We start from the raw sequence: 23,495 nt of genomic DNA on the forward strand, positions 1-23,495 counted from the left end.
TGCGAAAAGGATGAACTGATTAGATTTTGGTGAAGATCTGGATCCGAATCCGACGACTAGAATTTTTAAAGTGATTCTTCACCATTGAGAGAGAGGGCCAAAAACAATATGTGGCACGATATCTCAAAAAGTTGTCGACGGATTCGGACGAAATTTGGTGGACACATTTGGTGTGTGGCAAGGACGAATTGCTTTGATTTTTGTGAAGAACAGAATACGGATCTGGAAACAAGAATTATTTAATTTTAAAGTGATTCTTCACCGTTGAGAGAGCGGGCCAAAGGTGATATAGTACTGTATAGCATGATATTTGAAAAATGTATTGGACCTGATATGTTATCGTGGATCAGGCATTACGTGGCGGAGGTATGCGCTCAACCGAGTGCCCTTCTCGTTTTAATGTTTTATCATTATTATTATTATTATTTTTTTAATATACAAAGTTGTGGCCGGTATTGGAGAATTTGCTGAAAAAAATTTTGCTCCAAAAATGTCGATTCACTGATTTTTATTTTTTTTTGACTTTCCGTCGGTGGGCTTTCCATCAATAGACCAGGAAATCAAACAAAGTAAAATACTGGGGAATAAAAATTCATATATAAGCCTGCATTCCAAAATTTCTCATTTCAATCATTTGAGACGTCACATGTGCTAACATTACATCATATCAACCTTTGAGATGTTTTTCCTACATCCAACCAACCATATTTACATGGAGACCAAAACCATTCAATTTGCTGAAGTAACATCAATGCAATGACTAAATCCATCCATTGTGACCATACTCTGACCAGACAGAGCATCAGTGCTGCCAAAGTAGTCTGCTGGGCTATTGTGCACAATCCTGAACAGGTCACCACTCTGACACGGGATACTCAGATCGCTCAATCATCCCAGCAAGCTGGCGACCTCAGAAGGATGACAGGCAGAGTCAATGCCACCTGGAATTAATTCAAATGGGAATTTTAAACTCAGGACCCTCAAATCCCAAGCCGACCACACTACCCATTAAGCCAACACCAGACATATTAACTAAATACATATTGATTAGATGCTACATTGATAAAATAAATAAACCGACGTAAAACCAAACACTTGAAAACATAAAATGGCAAAAAAATAAAAAAAAAAACTGCAGGGCCAAACGAGCACAGGAAAAAAGCACACAAAGACAAATCTTGTAAAAACCTCATAAGTTAGGAAATAATGAGACCAAAAAATACTTACCTTCGTCAAAGGGAGAAACACGGTGGTAAACAATTTCAAAAAGGAAAAATACTAATAATAAATCACAAAACAATGTCGATGAATAAGGATGATCGAATTGCTGATCCGATTTGAATGATCATAAAATAAACACGAAGTTGAGAAAAAAATAAAAACTCAGGAGGTGCATGAGAAAACAAGATGGTGAAAACACAGAAGCTTTCAAAATAACCTGAATACTTCACAAATGACTCAGGACATTCCCCCGGAGATGAAGAACCTTCAGTAGAATGTGTCGTGTGCAAAATTACGAAGAATACGATACAAAAATACAACCGCGGGTCCATTAGACCCGAGCCATGCATGCCAGGGACAGTGTCTTTTTCATTATTAAATGTAAATAAATTATTCCTGTTAAAACTGAACTGAACAAAAAAATACTGATAACACAGAAATATTGTAAAAATACGACTTGAGGGACACACGAAAAGGCATGCAAATAGAAATTAAAATAAAAAAGTTACAGAACATCAAAAAAAAATCGGCTGGGTCGATTAATTTTGGACCTTGCCCATGCATGCTCGGGTTGAATTCATCGAAAAATTATTAATTAATTGATTCATTGATCAATCAATAAATCGAAAATACACTTTTTAACCAAATCACTTGTTCGCTGGCGTATCCAAATATCGGTTTCTGAGCACAAAAGGTGCCTGAGATATTACCCAGAAGATAAAGAAAATAAATAAGTAATTAATAAATCGATAATAATTAAGTCATGAATCAATTAATTGATTAATCAAAAAATAAAAAAGTATCCTTTATGCCAAATCTTTTATTCACTATTGCACCCAAATTTCAGCTTCTTCGATCGAAGGACGGCTGAGATATCGCCTGGGCGAAAAAAAACAAACAACCGAGAAAATGAAGAATCACTCCGAGAGTGACACTTGACGAAATGGGACGGCACTTGGTAGGGGTCTTAAGGGGTCGAATATTCCAAAGGGTTTACGGGGTCTTAGCGGGGCAAAGGGGTTTACAGGGTTTTACAGAGCCATTACGGGTTTAACGGGTCAAAAGAGTCGAAGGGGTCTTACCCAACCTGACGATTCATCCTCATCACACACCCAACCTGTCCACCAGATTTCGTCCGAAACCATCCACAACACAACTTTTTCTGAATCCTTTCACAACTTCCAGATCTGGATTTGGATCTTCATCAAAATCGAATTAATTATTCCTTGTCACACACCCAACATGTCCACAAAGTTTCATCCAAATCCGTCCGCAACCTTTTGAGATATCATGCAATATCATTTTTAGTCCCATCTCTCAATGGTGAAGAATCACATTTAAAAAAAAAAAAAAAAACTCTCTTATCCGGATCCAGATTCGGATCTTCATCAAAATTGAATCACTTCTTCCTGGTGGCATTCCCAATGTGTCCACCAAGTTTTGTGTGAATCCATCTATAATCTTTTGAGATATTGTGCTATATATCGTTTTTGGCCCGATCTCTCAACGGTGAAGAATCACTTGAAAAATTCTCAGATCGGATTCGGATCTTCACCAAAATTTAACATCGTCGTCCGTGGCTGGTCAACAACATAAACCAAAAATTTCAGAATAATTGCTTGAAAACTGTGGCCAAAAATCGTGACAAACAGACAAACAGTCAGACAAACAAAACAGACAAATGCGACAGACCAACATACTTGGCAAAAAAAAAAAAATCACCAAGTAACAAACAAATGGAGTAAAAATTGAGTACTCCCTTCCTTCGGTGCCACCAGGCGATGACATCATGCATCGCCTTGATATGGAATTAGGAAGGGGCGGTGTACAATCACTAAGTTATATTGATTACTACTGTATATTGACTGTCTTTAAAGCAGGCAGTTTGAAAGCAATGGTGTGAATACCAGTCAAGTCAAAATGTATTCATTTGCTATTAAAAACAACATTTTTAAAAAAACATCAACCACACCTTGAGTGTATTTAAAAATTGGGGCAACACCCCTGGGCACTCAACTGGTAGCAGGTGGATAAGAAAACCAGGGAACCACTGGTAGGCGTGGATAACCCACAACATATTTAACGGAAAAGAAAGTAAATGCCGATGGATTTTTTTTAATGTCGTGAACAAACTTTGGTACATCACGGGTGATGAAGGTTGTGGTCAGGTTTCATCGAAATTGTGTGTGTAATTTCAGACAAGAAAGCAATTACGTATTCTGGGGGCAAACCCCCCCCCCCATACACCCTCTTAGACCCCAATTTTTTAATGTCGTGAACAAACTTTAGTACATCATGGGTGATGAAGGTTGGAGTCAAGTATCATCAAAACTGTGCATGTTGTTTTTGAAAAGAAAGCAAATGTTTGTGGACGGACAGACGGACGGACGGACGGACTGACTGACAGACGGACGGACAATGCGCCATCGCATGAGGTCCCCGGAACAACGTTCCAGGTGAGATAAAAATCAATCTAAATAAATAAATCAGTTTGGCACAATCATACAGGCGGAGCACATTTATTTGAGCGGTGTAATCTGGATTTGATTCCTGATCAGACGACATTAACCATTGCATTGGTGCTTCGCAGGTACGCTGTGAGCTGTGACATCACAGGGTGTGACCTCACTCAGATATAGACGTTTGCTGGTTAAAGTAAACATCCCCATGGTGTAGATTGAAAAAGAGTAGGCGAGTTATCGCTGGCACCTTGAATAAATTCCAAACTCATGCTGTTTATGATAAAACTAGAACGGCGCTCAGTACTGCGCATACAGTACCTCCTTTAGGCTGAACAGGTTATGGTTTGTATCCCACTCTGATAAGCCATATTTCGATCTGGACTGGGATTGTTCTTGTCACCTACCCAAATCATCCACTAAGTTTCATCATAATCCATCCACAACTTTTTGAAATATTGTGCTATCGATCGTTTTTGGCACCATCTCTCAATGGTGAAGAATCACTTAAAAAACTAGAGTTCGTAGAACCACCTCATCTGACACTGACATTAATTCTCCATGCCTGTTGTTTGTGTCCTTTATAACGTCTTTAAAAACAGGAAGGAATGATTTTCAATTTGTGTGACTGTCGGGCAGACATACAGAGTTAAACAATTCTCTCACTCTTCTCCACGCATGTGCGATTCGGACAAATTCAAAGTCAAATTACGGTGAAACGAGAAACTTGTGGTGTTCAAAATACATTTCATTAAAATAAGTTGTTCCTCAATCATAAACTGATAAGATGCATCGATGGACAGATGGACGGATGAACATGAACCATTTGCTGAGCAATGCTTTTCACTTCCTGTGTGAGGGGCAATTTTAAAAATATTGTATCCGGATCCAGATCTTCACCGGAATCGAATCAATTCGTCCTTATCACACACAGAACCTATCCACCAAGTTTCAACCAAATCCGTCCACAACATTTTGAGATATTCTGTTCACAGACAGACAAACAAACAGAGGTGGATACATAACCTCCATCCACCTTCGCTGACGGAGGTAATAAGGCAACTCGTGAACGTGAAAATGGCAGCGGCACTTCAATGCACCTTGTAGCTCATCAGGTGATCGAGGCCATGTTGAATGTTGATTCCCAATTTAGACAAGGCCAATGTTCATTGTCTGGAATCACCGGAGATATCGAATTGACTTCGCGTAACATCGGCCATGACATGAATAATCCCAGGTTGTGCAAATCTACCTAACACACATCCATGTCACATTAGGGTTTACCTGCAGATAATTGCCTCCCCCTTTTACAAGCCAGGTAGGGAACCACCATACGGCATGCGACCCACTGGCATTATCTTGTACGGTGGTTCACGTTCATTTAATTCATCCGTTTTATTCATTATTCCCAAATTAATGTTATTTGAACTAATGCATTTTGACTGCCGGGGTTTCTTTTTTTTCCTCCAAAAAAAAAAAACTCCTGTTACGATAATTGAATGGGTTTGGAAACAGAGGGACGTGGAATCAAAATATAGGCAGGTATAAAAAAAACTGTTGAGGGAACAGGATTGCTGGAAGTCTCGTACCGGCGTACAACGTCCCCGATAAAGAGAAGCATTTCCGTAATAATCAGGAACACTACAGGACGGTATGCACTTTCATAGCACCAGCTGAGGTGGCCCTCGTTGTGACAGCCATGACAAGCTCTCGAGGTGCGAGATAAAGGAAGAGTAAAAAGGAATTTTTAACCAACGGAGCGGAGCCATCGCTCTTCCTGCCCTACGCTTTTCATCATGCGGAACGTAGGACCAAAAAAAATTTCAAAGGCAAAATTTTCCAGTCCATAAGGATTCGTTTCAAATGTGCTTTTCCTCATTTGCATTTAGTGATGGTAGGATAATGCACATCGCCTCCGATGCTGTTCCTCACTCTTTTGGCCCAAACCCCGAGCATTTCGCCGAAACCACTTGCCCGCGTCCAAAGAGTCAAGAAAACAGAGAGCAAACAGTTGGAAGTGTGTCGGCCCGACATACGGCGAACACGAGAAGTACGGCGAAACAAGTCGAGGCGTCGGATTTATACGAGGCCGAGGGAAAGAGGCGGACGTGCAAATGCCGAGGGAAATGGGCAATCAGAAGTGAACAAGTCTAATGGCAGATGAAGGGAGGGTGGGAGAGGAAATATTGGAGGGAACTTTTTCATCTACATTCTTCAATCTGTAACGGAAGATGTATTTGGAATGGGGGCTGGAAAAAGATGGAGGGCCGTACTCCAGGGAAACGTGTCATGTGGAACAATCAGACGGGTTCTGGCCTTAGTAATGGTAAAAAGGCACGATGCACAGTCTAATGCAGTGTCTAAAATTGCTAAATGGCCATTATTATGTATCATGGCTGAAAAATTACAGCGGAAGATCGTACAAGGCTACAGCTTGTGTTTCGTTGTAAATGATAGTTCTGTCATGCAAGTGAGGACAGTCAAAAAGAGATAAAGCAGGCATACAAAGAGATTGGGGGCAAGTATGAGCAAAAAGGGGATAATAAAAAAAGATAGGAGAAAAGGCACGTAATAACATAGTCAGATAATATGCAAGGAAGAGCCTTTGCCAGGTCAATATGAAGCTGATTAAATAATTCAAAAATAGCACGAGGATGGATAAGATCTTCGGTGATGAAATGCAATCAATTATTTACCGCTCTGGAATCAACTTGTCTAAATGGAGTTTTATTAACTGACTACTTACCTTTACAATTCACCTGACGGAAGTGAGAATTTCCTTCGGTGAATGTGTCTGAACGTATCGTGGACACTGTGGACTCGGTGTGCTGCATCTATTGATCCCGTGTTTTATATCGAATGATCAAGAAGAAATGAGAACGTTACTGATAGCACAACATAACAAATACACCCGGGTTGGTTGGTGCCTCAACGAGTGGTTGACAATTCATGTTTCAAAAATGACGTTTGTGTATTCATCGAACGAATAGTGGCAAAAAATTAACATACAAAAAATATATATATATATATATATATATATATATATATATATATATATATATATATGTTTCTTTTTATTTAAAAAACTGGAATAAATTCCTGCATGAGGCTTGTGTGAAAAATTTCTGACTCAACTCAAGGACCTCATGACTTATGCGGTGACAGCCCACTGAGCTATTGAGTCTTTAGGATATCCTCAGAATTTTCTCACATGAGCACTGCAAGCTTTCTAATGGCCAACGTGTTATGTGCCTGCTCGGCAGACCCAGTGTCCCGTCTCCCCCCCTTCCCATGTGTGTGTGTATGTAATATATATATATATATATATATATATATATATATATATATATATATATATATATATATATATATATATATATATTGTTACGAATTCGCGCCCGCCGGCGTGCGATCGGCCACTTTCCACTAATAGCGACCGCGTCGCCCACCGGACGGACAATTCAGTCGTGACCCTCCTGGAACTATCGCCAGAAACCAGTCACGAGTGGGGGTTTAACCTCACCACAGCCCAGTCCACATTCTACCCGCGCGAGATAGGGTGAATCGCCGAATGTCGATATACCTAAGTACTCGCGCGGATAACCTACCGAGGGGCTGCACCACGCCGCAGGTCGGTCTGGGACACGAACCGCTTAAGCGGTCCGTTCCGTTCTAAAGCGACAACCGAGCGGTGTTATCGCCGACCTCGACGGATCCAATTCTCTTTACTGGGCATTTAAAACCCACGACTCATTCCACGATGCAAGATGGCTTTTTAAAAGGGAAATAGGACACGACGAACGGGATACATTGCACACAAGGACATTTATTCCTTAAGCACGTATTACACACACAACACAAGCAAGGCAGTAATGCAATGTACAGGCAAGAAATAGAAAACAAAAGCAATACGACCGACTATAAGCAAGGGTGTATTTACAGCACAGTTACTTAGCAGGTTCTACTTACAGGGACACGGCGCCACAGCAGTCATACAAAACAAAAGGAAAGACCCCCTCATAGGCAAGGGGGTATACGGGGTTCGTAGACCTTTATGGCCATGGGCCGTGGATGACCGAATGGGCCCACGAGACCGTAACAGGTTACCTGCCCCCTCCCCCCCCCATTAGTGGTCGTCGAGTCCCTCTCCCACGACTGTCAACGTGGTCGCGCCTGTTTCCGGCCTCCCACGCGGCCAGCGAATCCTCTCCGGCACCCCTCGTCCGGACGCGCAGGTCCACTACACAGCCGGCTCTGCTGCGCCCTCCGTCCCCGTCTCCACCAACAAGCCGCTCGCCGGACCACGAGCGCAGGAACGAGCGAGGGGAAGAAAAGTCCGCAACCGAGAGCATGAACCAAGCGAGAGGCAGAGCGAAGCCCCAAGGGGTGGTCAGCGCCACGAGACCAAGAACGAGAGTAAGAGGCGAGAGAGAGAGAGCCTCGCCTCGCGTGTGTTCGCCCTTTATAGGTCGGGGCTCCGCCCTTCACCCCGCCCCGCTTCTGGCTCCACCTCCCTTCGAGAAGCTTCTTGAAAAGGTTTGAGAAGCCTCTCACTCCGACCGCCTCACGCCGTGCATCCACCAATCGGAAGCGAGCTGCCCTGCCTCCTTTCCCTTCACACCAAGCGCGGGGAAAATAGGCGGGAAAAACCCCACAGGCTCCGCAAGAGCTTTTGTTCTGTCAATCCTGCCTGCGTTCTCGGACGGTTCCAGACGCGGAAACCATCGTAGCGTGGACCGTGGAGGATGACGTTCGGAAGCGGGGGTAATGGCGAAGATGGTGGTGGTTGTTGTGAGGGAAATTGTAGCGTGGTTGGTGTTGTGACATACTTGGTGGCGGTTGTTGTCTGCATGTAGGTTTGTTGCGTGCTTGGCGTTGCGGCGTACTTGGTGGCGGTTGTTGTTTGCGTGTAGGTTTGTTGCGTGCTAGGCGTTGCGGCGTACTTGGTGGCGGTTGTTGTTTGCGTGGAGGTTTAAAATAACGATAGGTAAAGAAAAACACTATCTCAAAGAGTTGCAGCCCGGCAAACATGAAGAAATCCCTCTAAACAACGGTGGGGAAAGCAATCTGAATGCTCACTTACCAGCATAGCTAATCTCAGGAACCTTTATGGTGTATTGCGAATTTCCACAGCCGTAACTATATATATATATATATCTTCTTCTTCTTCTTTCGGCTACTCCCGTTAGGGGTCGCCACAGCGGATCATCCGTATGATCCGCATAGTGATTTGGCACATGTTTTACGCCGGATGCCCTTCCTGACACAACCCTGGTCGCCTCTTACGACACAGGGATATGGTACACCTATTTTAACCGGGGTATACACCGGCCCAGTATACTGGTACTCATTTCGCCGACCTCGGAAGGATGACAGGCTGAGTCAACCCCCTGGTGTATTAATTCAGTGGCCCAACGGGGCTTGAACTCAGGACCTTTTGGATCCCAAGCCGCTGCCCTAACCACTGCGCCAACACACCAGATATATATATATATATATATATATATATATATATATATATATATATATATATATATATATATATATATATATATATATATATATATATATATATATATATATATATATATATATATATATATATATATATACTGAATGTATCCCTCCTATAATTCATGGAAAATATTTTTGTGAAAATATGTATGTGTATATATACATATATATATATACATATATATATATATATACATATATATATATATATATATATATATATATATTGTTGCGGGCCGGGGGGTCGGGTGAGAAGACCACTAGGTGGGGGAAGCTATGTCGGTTCCCACCAGACTCCCCGGAATTGTTGGCCACCTATCCATGACGAACAAAAGGTGCACACATATAACATTATAGTTCACATGGTTTGGCAGCCATATTGGATTTACCCTAAAACATATAAATCTTCTTCTCCAGAACAGCTGGACAGATCAAGGGGAAACTTCACATATATGTTCCCCAAGGCATGCGTGTTCAAGGATGTTGAGGAATTATAATTGATGTCACATTGGCTTGGAAACCATAATGAATTTAAGAAAAATATTGTTGTGGTTACCAGATTCGCAAACCACCATTCAGGTCCCTTAGGTGAGGTATCTCGGTAAGTGCATGTGTAGTTAGGCCCAAACCCGTTGTCTAGTGGGAATACATGTCATTTATACGTGCTGCGACTCTTTAGGATAGCCGTTTTTCTTTTACTATCTTTATTTTGGACCAACCGCCATGATCACAACCACATCAACCACCGACCACAACCACCGCTTCACCACAACCGCCACGACCTTTACCGTCACAACTCGCCACCATCGCATCACCGTCATCTCGCGCCACTCATGGGCACCGATGCTGGACTCGTGTAGGGCGCACGTTGAACAGCGTGTACAAAATCACGGATTTTCTGCTTCAAAAACGGATCCAAAACGACACACGCCCACTTTTTGCCGTCCAATCGGTGAGCGAGGGGCGAATTGGCTCCGCCCCCAGGGCGATCGATATATGCAAATTTGTGGATCAAAAAGCCTTCACGCCCACTTTTTCTCGGGCCAATGGGGAGCGAGTTGAAAGGTCAAAGGGAGGGGGTCAAAGGCGAAGTTACGGGGGGATAAAAGGACGGTGTTCGTCAGCAAAAGAAGTCGTAAAAGTCGGAGCGAAAGAGTCAGCAGAACGAGTAGTAAAGGTCGGAACGAGGCGAAGGAGTCGGAACAGAGAGTCAAGACTTCGCGGGCGGTGGAGCTGCTCGTCGTGTGCGTTGAAGTCGGAACGGAGGGGACGAGCTGTGGAGAGGCGGCGAGGGCGGACGAGGGGGTGCTCGCGTCGTGCAGGGAGCTGCACCCCTGGGAGGCCGGCAGCGCGACCTGGCCGAGGTGGAGACGCTCGTCGCGCACATAATAAAGATCCTCTATACCCCGAGCATCAGCAACCCCCTCCTGTTTCCCCCCGCGCTGAGATAGTGCGACCAAGGGGGCCCCGTTCCCACCCCCTGCCAGGCACTGTCCACGAGGCCCGCGGGTTGCGGGGCCATCGCCGCTCCGCGTCTCATCACCAGACGGGTAGGCCCGACCTGGTCTCGGCCCCAGGCCTACCTCATTCTTGAGGGTATTTCTTTTCCTTGGTTTTGGGTATGTGTTGTCGGCGCCGTCTGTGAAGTAGAATTGTATAAGTGTTGCCGTGTGCTCGGTAGTCGGTATTAGCTCTGCACTGTGTTTTCACTTTTATGTTTGCTTTTTGTGTAAATGGAATTGTGTTTTCTTTTTTGTGTGCATTTGGTGGAATTGTATTTGTGTGCTTTCCCGTTCGTCGCGAATAAATGTGCTTTATTGTTGAACTGTCTCCCGCTTCGCTTCGTCTTTTCCCCCATTGAATCCCCATCTTGCTTCACGTAAAGGGTTGGTAGTGGGCTGAGTACGCCCGATAATTAATCGAACCGTCGAGGTCGACGATAACACCGCTCGGTTATTCTGATAGTACGGAACGGGTCGCTTAAGTGGCCCGTGTCCGAAGTCGACCTGCGGCGAGGTGCGATCGCCCGGTCTACCCTCCGCGTGGGTACTTAGGTAGTTCGAATTTGGCGAGCAACCCTATCCCACGCGGGGGCTGATTGGCTCGATCGCGGTGAGACCGAAAGGTCCACCCGTGACTGGTTCCCGGCGTTAGTCCGAGAGGGTCACGACTGGATTGTCCGTCCGGTGGGCGACGTGCCGCGATTCGAGTTACGTGGCCGTTCGCACGCCGGCGGGCGCGAAGACCGCAACACTTATACAATTCTACTTCACAGACGGCGCCGACAACACATACCCAAAACCAAGGAAAAGAAATACCCTCAAGAATGAGGTAGGCCTGGGGCCGAGACCAGGTCGGGCCTACCCGTCTGGTGATGAGACGCGGAGCGGCGATGGCCCCGCAACCCGCGGGCCTCGTGGACAGTGCCTGGCAGGGGGGTGGGAACGGGGCCCCCTTGGTCGCACTATCTCAGCGCGGGGGGAAACAGGAGGGGGTTGCTGATGCTCGGGGTATAGAGGATCTTTATTATGTGCGCGACGAGCGTCTCCACCTCGGCCAGGTCGCGCTGCCGGCCTCCCAGGGGTGCAGCTCCCTGCACGACGCGAGCACCCCCTCGTCCGCCCTCGCCGCCTCTCCACAGCTCGTCCCCTCCGTTCCGACTTCAACGCACACGACGAGCAGCTCCACCGCCCGCGAAGTCTTGACTCTCTGTTCCGACTCCTTCTGGTGTGGACTGTGTGCGTCGTAACACGCAGGTATGCGTGTGTGGAATGGAGACGGAGACGGCGACAGAGGAGAGAAAGCCGAGTAGCGGCTGTAGTTGTTTCGAGGACCGTGCCGGGTTCACCCAGCAGTGAGCACGCGGTTCGTGCTGTGCAACGCACGAGACCACCACGTGCTCGCTTGCGAGAGTGAAGTCCCGGTCCGGAAACGCACGCGGTGGATTTGCCGATCCCACTCCTGACACCAGAAGGAGTCGGAACAGAGAGTCAAGATGGCGTCTCAAGGCGAGCGGGAGCCAGGGGTATTAGAAATGTATATGTGTAATAATGTAGAGTCCATGGTCCAGGATGGAATCCCCGAGCAGGAAATGTTGATTGTGCAGGAACACGGACTCGCCCAACTAAACCCAGAACCTGAAATGGGTGCGGCAGCGGCCGCAGTGTATGACACCTCCCCCCCCCCTCTCCACCAAGACCCTTCCCCAACCCTTGCCGAAACGGCTCAGCTGAGTGCATCCAACATGGCCCAGCTATGCGCCATGCTGGCGGCAATGAACAAACAAATGAATGAAGTGAAAACGACGATGGATACAAATACAAATGAAATAAAAAACGAAATGAAAGGCATGAACGAAAAGATGGATGCGAATACACAAAAATGGATGAAAAGATGGATACAAATACAAATGAAGTGAAAACGACGATGGATGCGAATACACAGCAAATAAACGGAATGGAAGCAAACATGAAAGAAGAAATGAAAAAGCTGCGTGGGTGAGACGCAGAACATGGGCCGAAGCCTGCAGGCAGGCATGAAGGCCGTGACCGGGGAGATAAAATGGCGACTCCACGTGTGGGAGCAAACGAGCTGGGTGGGGGTGCAAGGGCTGACAGGCCCGCGGTGGAGGCGGGTGAAAAAATAATTCGTGGAACGTGTTGGGCGAGGGTCGTGACGATGACCGAAAGGGAAAAATTAAATGGGGAGACCAAAACGTGTGAGACGAGACACGAGGTGACGACAACAGAAATAATAGTTGAGACAAGGGAGGTAAAGGGTGAAGAGTTGGCAGAGACACGGGAGATGGGAACGATAGAGGGAAGACTACACGATGAAGACGGGGTAAGTGACGCGCACGCACACACGGAGGTAGTGGAGGACAATGGGGTTGAGCTCGCGGAGCGTGTAGGGACCCGGTGCGAGCAGTTGGATGGCCTCCTCCAGGAACAAGGGGAGGGAGTATGTCCCCTTGAGGCGAGTCACGACCAGGTGAGTTCGGTCGTGCTTTGCGAGGTTGAGGGGACGGGTGCTGTGGACGGGTGCACGGAGAGCTTGGGGGGTATAGAGGCCCCGGAGACCCTTGTGGGGACACGAATCCCCAGTGTGGTTGTCCCTGTGTGTGTGGTGCAAGGTGTGAGTGCCCCCGCGTGTGTGGGTGAGGCACGGAGTGTGAGTGAGGCACCGCGGGTTAGTGCCCCCGCGTGTGTGGGTGAGGCACCGTGTGTGGAAGAGACCGCGTGTGTGAGTGTCGCCGTGTGTATGAGTGAGGCACCGCGGTTGAGTGCCCCCGCGTGTATGAGTGAGGCACGGTGTGTGGATGAGGCACCGCGGTTGAGTGCCCCCGCGTGTATGAGTGAGGCACGGTGTGTGGATGAGGCACAGCGGGTGAGTGCCCCCGCGTGTGTGGATGAGGCACGGTGTGAGAGTAGTGAGGCACGCGTGAGTGAACGGCCGTGTGCAAGGTCGCTGTGTGCAAGGGAGACCGTGTGTGTGAGAGAGCGGTATGTAAGGGAGATGTCGGTTGGCATGCGGGAGCACGCAGCCGCATCTCCCGGTGTGAATGTGATGGTGTGGACTGTGTGCGTCGTAACACGCAGGTATGCGTGTGTGGAATGGAGACGGAGACGGCGACAGAGGAGAGAAAGCCGAGTAGCGGCTGTAGTTGTTTCGAGGACCGTGCCGGGTTCACCCAGCAGTGAGCACGCGGTTCGTGCTGTGCAACGCACGAGACCACCACGTGCTCGCTTGCGAGAGTGAAGTCCCGGTCCGGAAACGCACGCGGTGGATTTGCCGATCCCGCGGACGGACAAAGTTTAGGCAGGTAAATGGATTTGGACCGGACGGGTTCTCCACGCGATCGTGTGTGTTAAGCTCCAACGGGCAAAGCACATGTGTTCGCGTGGGGAACCCCTCGAGACGTGTGGCTTGTGTTTTTTTTTTTTGCGCACGGTGACGCCATGGCTGCACGTGGGGTTGGAATCCGGCAGGAGGGGTATCTCTGCCGGATGGTCCCGTCCAAGGAGGGACGAGGAACACGTGCAGCTGCATGACGTCACGGGCAGGTGCAAAGTGCGCGAGCTCTGAGTTGCCGCGCAGGTGCTGCGCATGGAAAAAAAAAAAAAAAAGCAAGCCTCACTTTCGGGTGTACAGGATTCCTGGGCAAGGGGTGAAAGACCCCCTTACCTGGGCACAGGATGAAAACTAGTTAGGGGGAAGGGTTAGCTTAGTTAGACCGACTTCATGGGGCAGGAGTAAGTCCTCATGGAGTCCGTGGAATGGATTAGTTAGAGGGATTTAGTGAGATTTAGGTTGGGAAATAAAATGATTTATTGGAGACAGTGACAGACTGAGGATGTGTAGAGGGGACGTAGCTTAGCTACGTAGTGTTAAAAGGAACGTGCTACTAGTTTAAGGGACGACGTGGGAGCACGAGTTAGTTAGGGGATGTAGTTAGGAGGATGGCAGAGTTCAGCGGTGTGTGTGTTGAAGAGTTGTTGGTGAGTGAAGTGGAAGCATGTGCTTGGTGAGTGAGTGAGGCCAGCGGGTCTGTGTGTATGGAGTGAATGGGGAATGCATGGTGCGATGAGTGATTGGGGGGAGGAGTGACTCCCGCCCAAGGGACCCCGGGGTCAGTATAAAGTGAGTTAGGGGGTTAGTCAAATTGAAAATTGGAGGTCTTTTTGTTGTTGGTGGGAGTGTAGGCTCGAAACCCATTTGGAGGGGTGCAGGAGCCCTGTTGACGGGCTTGGGAGCGTGGCTGCGAAAGGTGAGTATCGCTGAGTGGGTACCCCGGGCACCAGGCTAGTCGGCCGCGGCAGGCCACGGGCCCATGGGGGGCCGGGATAGAGTAGTGGGCACGGGTGCGCCTGCTTGGTGCGGGGGCCCGGGGCGCCATTAGCCGCGTGGGCAGTGTTGTGGGCACGGGTGACCCTCGGAAAGGGGCCCGGGAGGCCGGCCTGCCACGTGTGCGTTTCAGGGGAGGTGCCATGGGGGGCACTCCCCGGTGTTAGGGAGCTGGTAGGCTCGGAGGCAGTGTAGTGCCCGGGGGTGCCATAGCGGGAGATTCGGCAGAGGGTCGTGCCTGCCAAAGGGAGCCACGTGTCCCAGCCAGGAGACCGTGTGAGGGCACGGAGAGAAAATTGGGGGCGAGGCCCGAAATTGTAAGGACACCAACACAGGCGACGGGAATCTGGGTTGTTAGAACCAATAGTTTAAGCGAGAGGCGCTTGTTGAAAGCCCCGGGGTAGTTTAACAGTTAAATGGTTAGGGTAGATTAGGAGATGTACCCCTCCGCACCATCCATCCCCTCGCTGTCGTTGTGGGCCGCTGGACCCACTTGGTGTTAAGATCGCCGAACTCTGGGGAGGCCATTCTGAGGCTTCGTTGGGCCTCGGCACAGGACGTTAGCTCTCCCTTGGCTCCCCTCCGGGAAGGGAACGTAGGGGTTGGGAGTAGGCTAGGTGACAGGATAGGTTAGCCGAACAAAGACGATAAAGGGGGTTAGGGGACGATTTATAGTGGGGAAGTAAGAATAAAAACAACAAAAAAAATAAGTTGGGGCTAAATTGGGGTTTGACAAATTAAGGGAGTGGGTATGTACAGTGACAGGCAAAGGCGATAGGTGGGAGGGAGACAGGTAGGTAGGTCCGAGCCCGCCTTCCAAGTGGCCAGCACCACCGCACTCCCTCCACCAACCTCCACTGAACGGCAAAGGCTAGCCAACTCCATCGGCTGGCCGTGTTTTTCTTCGAGGCGGAGGCCGGCCAACTTCATCGGCAGCTGTTGTTTTGCTGCAAGGCCTGTGCCATCGGCTGGCCGTGTTTTGCTTCAAGGCCTGTGCCGGCCACTTCATCTGCAGCTGTGGTACTTCGAGGCCTGTGCCGGCCAGTTCGTCTGCCGGCTGTGTTTGCCTGCAGCGGCCTTGTTCTGCGGGCTGTGTTTGCCTGCCACCTTTGCCATGCCATGCCCACTGCCCACGTTCACCAGCCCCGTTCAATTTTTGCTTTGCCCCCCCCTGTTCATTTCCATGTGCGCCAGGATCAGAAAGCAACAGTTTGCAAGCTGCGAGAACTGCCCTGTTGGCAGCTACAACACGGGCCTGCAGTGGCAGCCCGTGCACCGTGTTTGTGTTCATGCATCCATTCGTTGTGCTCATTGCGTGTGCCACTTGAGCTGGCACGGAGACTGCGTTGTGCAGCCCAAGCACCGTTCCAACTCCTTTCCCTCCTTTCCCTTCCTTTCCCTTCCTTTCCCTTCACACCAAGCGCGGGGAAAATAGGCGGGAAAAACCCCACAGGCTCCGCAAGAGCTTTTGTTCTGTCAATCCTGCCTGCGTTCTCGGACGGTTCCAGACGCGGAAACCATCGTAGCGTGGACCGTGGAGGATGACGTTCGGAAGCGGGGGTAATGGCGAAGATGGTGGTGGTTGTTGTGAGGGAAATTGTAGCGTGGTTGGTGTTGTGACATACTTGGTGGCGGTTGTTGTCTGCATGTAGGTTTGTTGCGTGCTTGGCGTTGCGGCGTACTTGGTGGCGGTTGTTGTTTGCGTGTAGGTTTGTTGCGTGCTAGGCGTTGCGGCGTACTTGGTGGCGGTTGTTGTTTGCGTGGAGGTTTAAAATAACGATAGGTAAAGAAAAACACTATCTCAAAGAGTTGCAGCCCGGCAAACATGAAGAAATCCCTCTAAACAACGGTGGGGAAAGCAATCTGAATGCTCACTTACCAGCATAGCTAATCTCAGGAACCTTTATGGTGTATTGCGAATTTCCACAGCCGTAACTATATATATATATATATCTTCTTCTTCTTCTTTCGGCTACTCCCGTTAGGGGTCGCCACAGCGGATCATCCGTATGATCCGCATAGTGATTTGGCACATGTTTTACGCCGGATGCCCTTCCTGACACAACCCTGGTCGCCTTACGACACAGGGATATGGTACACCTATTTTAACCGGGGTATACACCGGCCCAGTATACTGGTACTCATTTCGCCGACCTCGGAAGGATGACAGGCTGAGTCAACCCCCTGGTGTATTAATTCAGTGGCCCAACGGGGCTTGAACTCAGGACCTTTTGGATCCCAAGCCGCTGCCCTAACCACTGCGCCAACACACCAGATATACATATATATATATATATATATATATATATATATATATATATATATATATATATATATATATATATATATATATATATATATATATATATATATATATATATATATATATATATATATATATACTGAATGTATCCCTCCTATAATTCATGGAAAATATTTTTGTGAAAATATGTATGTGTATATATATATATATATATATATATATATATATATATATATATATATATATATATATATATATATATATATATATATATATATATATATATATATATATATATATATATATATATATATATATATATTGTTGCGGGCCGGGGGGTCGGGTGAGAAGACCACTAGGTGGGGGAAGCTATGTCGGTTCCCACCAGACTCCCCGGAATTGTTGGCCACCTATCCATGACGAACAAAAGGTGCACACATATAACATTATAGTTCACATGGTTTGGCAGCCATATTGGATTTACCCTAAAACATATAAATCTTCTTCTCCAGAACAGCTGGACAGATCAAGGGGAAACTTCACATATATGTTCCCCAAGGCATGCGTGTTCAAGGATGTTGAGGAATTATAATTGATGTCACATTGGCTTGGAAACCATAATGAATTTAAGAAAAATATTGTTGTGGTTACCAGATTCGCAAACCACCATTCAGGTCCCTTAGGTGAGGTATCTCGGTAAGTGCATGTGTAGTTAGGCCCAAACCCGTTGTCTAGTGGGAATACATGTCATTTATACGTGCTGCGACTCTTTAGGATAGCCGTTTTTCTTTTACTATCTTTATTTTGGACCAACCGCCATGATCACAACCACATCAACCACCGACCACAACCACCGCTTCACCACAACCGCCACGACCTTTACCGTCACAACTCGCCACCATCGCATCACCGTCATCTCGCGCCACTCATGGGCACCGATGCTGGACTCGTGTAGGGCGCACGTTGAACAGCGTGTACAAAATCACGGATTTTCTGCTTCAAAAACGGATCCAAAACGACACACGCCCACTTTTTGCCGTCCAATCGGTGAGCGAGGGGCGAATTGGCCCCGCCCCCAGGGCGATCGATATATGCAAATTTGTGGATCAAAAAGCCTTCACGCCCACTTTTTCTCGGGCCAATGGGGAGCGAGTTGAAAGGTCAAAGGGAGGGGGTCAAAGGCGAAGTTACGGGGGGATAAAAGGACGGTGTTCGTCAGCAAAAGAAGTCGTAAAAGTCGGAGCGAAAGAGTCAGCAGAACGAGTAGTAAAGGTCGGAACGAGGAGAAGGAGTCGGAACAGAGAGTCAAGACTTCGCGGGCGGTGGAGCTGCTCGTCGTGTGCGTTGAAGTCGGAACGGAGGGGACGAGCTGTGGAGAGGCGGCGAGGGCGGACGAGGGGGTGCTCGCGTCGTGCAGGGAGCTGCACCCCTGGGAGGCCGGCAGCGCGACCTGGCCGAGGTGGAGACGCTCGTCGCGCACATAATAAAGATCCTCTATACCCCGAGCATCAGCAACCCCCTCCTGTTTCCCCCCGCGCTGAGATAGTGCGACCAAGGGGCCCCGTTCCCACCCCCCTGCCAGGCACTGTCCACGAGGCCCGCGGGTTGCGGGGCCATCGCCGCTCCGCGTCTCATCACCAGACGGGTAGGCCCGACCTGGTCTCGGCCCCAGGCCTACCTCATTCTTGAGGGTATTTCTTTTCCTTGGTTTTGGGTATGTGTTGTCGGCGCCGTCTGTGAGGTAGAATTGTATAAGTGTTGCCGTGTGCTCGGTAGTCGGTATTAGCTCTGCACTGTGTTTTCACTTTTATGTTTGCTTTTTGTGTAAATGGAATTGTGTTTTCTTTTTTTTGTGTGCATTTGGTGGAATTGTATTTGTGTGCTTTCCCGTTCGTCGCGAATAAATGTGCTTTATTGTTGAACTGTCTCCCGCTTCGCTTCGTCTTTTCCCCCATTGAATCCCCATCTTGCTTCACGTAAAGGGTTGGTAGTGGGCTGAGTACGCCCGATAATTAATCGAACCGTCGAGGTCGACGATAACACCGCTCGGTTATTCTGATAGTACGGAACGGGTCGCTTAAGTGGCGCGTGTCCGAAGTCGACCTGCGGCGAGGTGCGATCGCCCGGTCTACCCTCCGCGTGGGTACTTAGGTAGTTCGAATTTGGCGAGCAACCCTATCCCACGCGGGGGCTGATTGGCTCGATCGCGGTGAGACCGAAAGGTCCACCCGTGACTGGTTCCCGGCGTTAGTCCGAGAGGGTCACGACTGGATTGTCCGTCCGGTGGGCGACGTGCCGCGATTCGAGTTACGTGGCCGTTCGCACGCCGGCGGGCGCGAAGACCGCAACAATATTAAATAATGTTTTCTCTGGAACTGCTTAATCAATCGACATGAAACTTTACAATTATGATCGAGTAGTGATGTGGAACGCATGCTTTAAATTTCAACTTGATCGGACACATGGTCTGGTAGCCAGAATTATTTGATTTTTTGATGTGCATTTATATTATTTTATTTTATTTTCATTTTTTTTGAATAAGGCTCACTTGGCTGTGCCTGGATGGGTTTGAGGGTAAAGGAGTAGCAGCTGAAATGTGAATCCTATCCAGGTTCCTCCTGATGACTTCATCTTATATTTTTGCTTGTTTCGGTTCCTTCTGATTATTCCAATGCAGGACTGTACGCATTTGGTCTTCCATTTGATTTGAATTTAATTTATTTGAATCCCATTCCAAATGCAACTAAATTTTTTTTTTTTAAACGTCATGGGTCAGGGTCAGGTGTCCGATCAAAGCGGGGTTACGTCAAAGCAGGACGTGTTGGTACCCAGTCATCACTGCCAGCAGTTATAAAGTAGAAGTTCTAATTTTGTATATTATTAATTACTTAACACTCCAGGACACAAACACCACACAAACCAAATCCTGGTGAGGGTTGCCATCTCTGATTGCTCTTTTTCTTTTTGCAATTTAATTTGGAATCCAAGCTTCACAAGCTATATTTTCAGATCAATCCAGTTTGATTCAAACTGAACCCTTGAAACAACACTTGGCACAAATATTGCCACTTGAAACTTTACTGCAGGCCTGGGTTGTGCAGCTGTCGAACAGTTGTCCATCATGTGATTATACTGCATAGTGTAAAACCCTGGACACTACGTTTTCAGATAATATGACTGAAAAACAGACACTGCTTGCTGGATTCTCATCCCAGGTGACTTATTGACCTCTAAAAGTCTAGCCTGGTCTATCAAAAGGTTTTGAAACTCTTCCTTCTTGTGTCTTCAAACAACTACCTCCCACCTCACTGGGTCACAGGTGTTCATTCAGCATAGCTTTCTGCGTCTATCCAATCTCATCATTTCCTCCATTATTTTGAATTGGCAATGCATTGCCATCTCACCTTTTCATTTTTAATCCTTTTATCTCAGCCATCTCCGCTACTTTCCGACTCCCTTATTTACCTCTACAAACCTTGTTCTGGTACCCTGCTCCGTACGTGTAAGTTTCTCGTAGGCAGGCAAAGTCTGTATATCCATTGTTGCTGTGCAAAAAAGCAATCCTGTTAAATATTTAACAGTAATTTCAGCAAGTGCATTGAGATGGATATTTGTACCTGAAGGCATCCTCTGTTGCTGTGTCACAGAATTTAAAGTACGGATGAGATTCCGTCGTTGATTACACAAAGATTCATACCACATGGGGACCAATTGTCATTTAATTTTGCTTGCTCAGCCATGGCGGGTTGCTTGTTTAAAGGGTATCATTATTAGTGTCTTTAATGACAAGAGAAGATTGTACTATTAAAATGACACAAAGAACAAAACCATAACACACGAACAGATACACCGGTGTCAGATAATAACTGCACTTCATGACAGTGTCTTATTATGCCATTTTAGAAAAGATGGTGGTATTGGCAACTTTGATATAATTCAATTTTGAAGATGCCTGGTGTTGGCTTAATGGTTGGAGTGGCAGGCTCGGGATCCTGTGGTCCTACGTTCAAATCCTGCTTGGCCGGTGAATCAATTCTGGGTGGGGTTGACTCAGTCTGCCATCCTTCCGAAGTCGGCAAAATGAGTACCAGCTTGCTGGGATGATTGAGCCATTAGAGTATCCTGCGTTGGAGTGGCGACCCATCCAGCATTGTGCCCAATAGCCCAAGAGACTGCTTCGGCAGCACCGACGCTCTGTACAGAGTATGGTCCCAATGGAATGGATGGATTTTGAAGACTCTTACAGAAACAGGTGTGCCTTGCTGTCCTGCTGTGTCCGTTAGGAATTGCTTCGAGGACAACGACATTAAATATCTGGTTTCTCAAGCAGAGCCTCGACTTGGAGCTTACACTTTCTATGAAGGAGGAATGGTGTAATTTGTGTGAAATGTCCACCAGAGAGGGGACTTCAAACATCTCAGTTACTAATTCATCACACCATACCATGTGAAACTGTGCCTTGTGGAGACTGTTCAGATTTTCAATGGTCTCTATTTCATGGAGTTCATAGCTCCTTTCGCTACATTGGTGTATCCTACCATTCCAAATGATTTCCACGCACTCTCTCCAAACAACATTTCTGCATAATATAAAGAAACAGTTACCTCTCTTTTGTTATATCAATCAGTTGATTCACTTCCCTCTTGTGCGGTGATTCTCGATGACCTGTCTGACTTGATAGCGCAGGGCTTGTGTTGCCTAATAACTTGCAATTCATGATGATGTTCTTGTAGGTATATTTGGGGATGACTACAATGGTTAAAATCATCCTGATGGAGTTGCCCACTCTTGGAGAACTGATTGTGATGCCTTGTCAGAGCTCTGTTAATTCTTTCCTCGTAGACATAATGTTCTGAAACTAAGCAACGAGATTGTTCCTTGACTATTAATCCTTGTTATGGTATTTGTGGTTTTGCAATTCAGATGCATTCGTGGGTAATTCTCACAACTGGAAATTGATGTCCGTTACTTTTAGCAGGATAGTGTTTGGGATGAGATGACATTTGTTTTCACGATACTAATTTGATTTCTCATCACAGGTCTCATATTGGTGTAATACAAATGTAGTTCATGAAGTGCATCTCCTCCATTTACAGCTACTCGGGCATCGAAGGTGGACGGAGGTTACGTATTCACCCCTGTTTGTTTGTCTGTGAGCAGGATATCTCACAAAAATGTGGACGGATTCAGACAAAATTTGGTGAAGAGATTGAGTGTGTGACAAGGACGAATTAATTTGATGTTGTTGGAGATCTGGATTCGGACCCGATAATTTTTTCGAAGTGATTCTTCATCATTAGGTAGCGCCAAAAACAATATATGGCACAATATCTTAAAAAAGTTAAGGACGAGTTCAAACAAAACTTGGTGGATGAGTTAGTAGGTGACAAGACCAAGCCGATGAAATTTTGGTTCAACTCCGAATTCAGATCTGGCCTATCAGTGGGCTACAAAACGCAAACTGTTCAGCCTGGCGGAGGTATGTGCTCTACCGAGTACCGTTCTCGTTTAAAATAAGCTTTCTTCCCAAATCTGGATGACTACAACATTACATTGTATGCCTTTACTACTCATGAACAATGATTACATTTCATCGAAAAGTTTAATTGGTTCACGAGCGCCAGAGTGACCACTATATTCGTTATGTTGGGTAGTCAATCGAGTCGAAAAAATTAATTTTTCTAAAAAATTTTTTTTTTTCTTCTACCCGTACTATCAGTATTTCCGTCGACATGTTGAGTAGTCGATCGAGTCGAAAAAAAACATTTTTTCAAAAAAAAAAATTTGAAATTTGTTCTACCCTTATTATCACTTTTTCCGTCGATATGTTTGTCTGTCCCTCTGTTCGGTCCAGTGCTCCGTTAATACAATGGTGATTTCGATGAAACTTGGTTGGTAGGTTCATACCATGACCTAGTTGTGTGCAAATGAGAACCGTTGCTATGGACACCACCGTTGCCGAGCAACGGCCGAAAAACCTCGAAATGTGAGGGTATTTTAACGAAAAAACAATCTGCAGCATTAACCCTTGATGCTGGAATCATGAATGTAGTTGTGCTTAATCCTAAGGTCATTCCACATCGAACGGGCCCATGGCGTCAAGTTCTATTGGGTAGGCAACTACCCATGTCCGCCTTCCGGCTTGTCTGTGTGTCTGTCTGTCCAGAGCATAACTCCGTGGACTTTGATCCGAT

The 23,495-nt window shown here is 47.0% G+C and overlaps 1 long non-coding RNA gene across 1 annotated transcript in view; it reads right to left on the reverse strand.

Annotated features, from left to right (window-relative positions):
• Window positions 1–349: 349 nt before the first annotated feature.
• The window catches only part of LOC147022629 (uncharacterized), a 50,256-nt gene continuing 27,110 nt past the window's right edge, over window positions 350–23,495 (reverse strand). The window contains exon 3 of the long non-coding RNA XR_015059680.1: window positions 350–941. This is a non-coding gene — a long non-coding RNA (uncharacterized LOC147022629). The remainder of the gene's footprint in view (window positions 942–23,495) is intronic.

Source organism: Eptatretus burgeri, chromosome 7, assembly GCF_056783735.1.
Source record: "Eptatretus burgeri isolate ZD-2024b chromosome 7, Ebu_testis_v1, whole genome shotgun sequence".
NCBI lineage: Eukaryota > Metazoa > Chordata > Myxini > Myxiniformes > Myxinidae > Eptatretus > Eptatretus burgeri.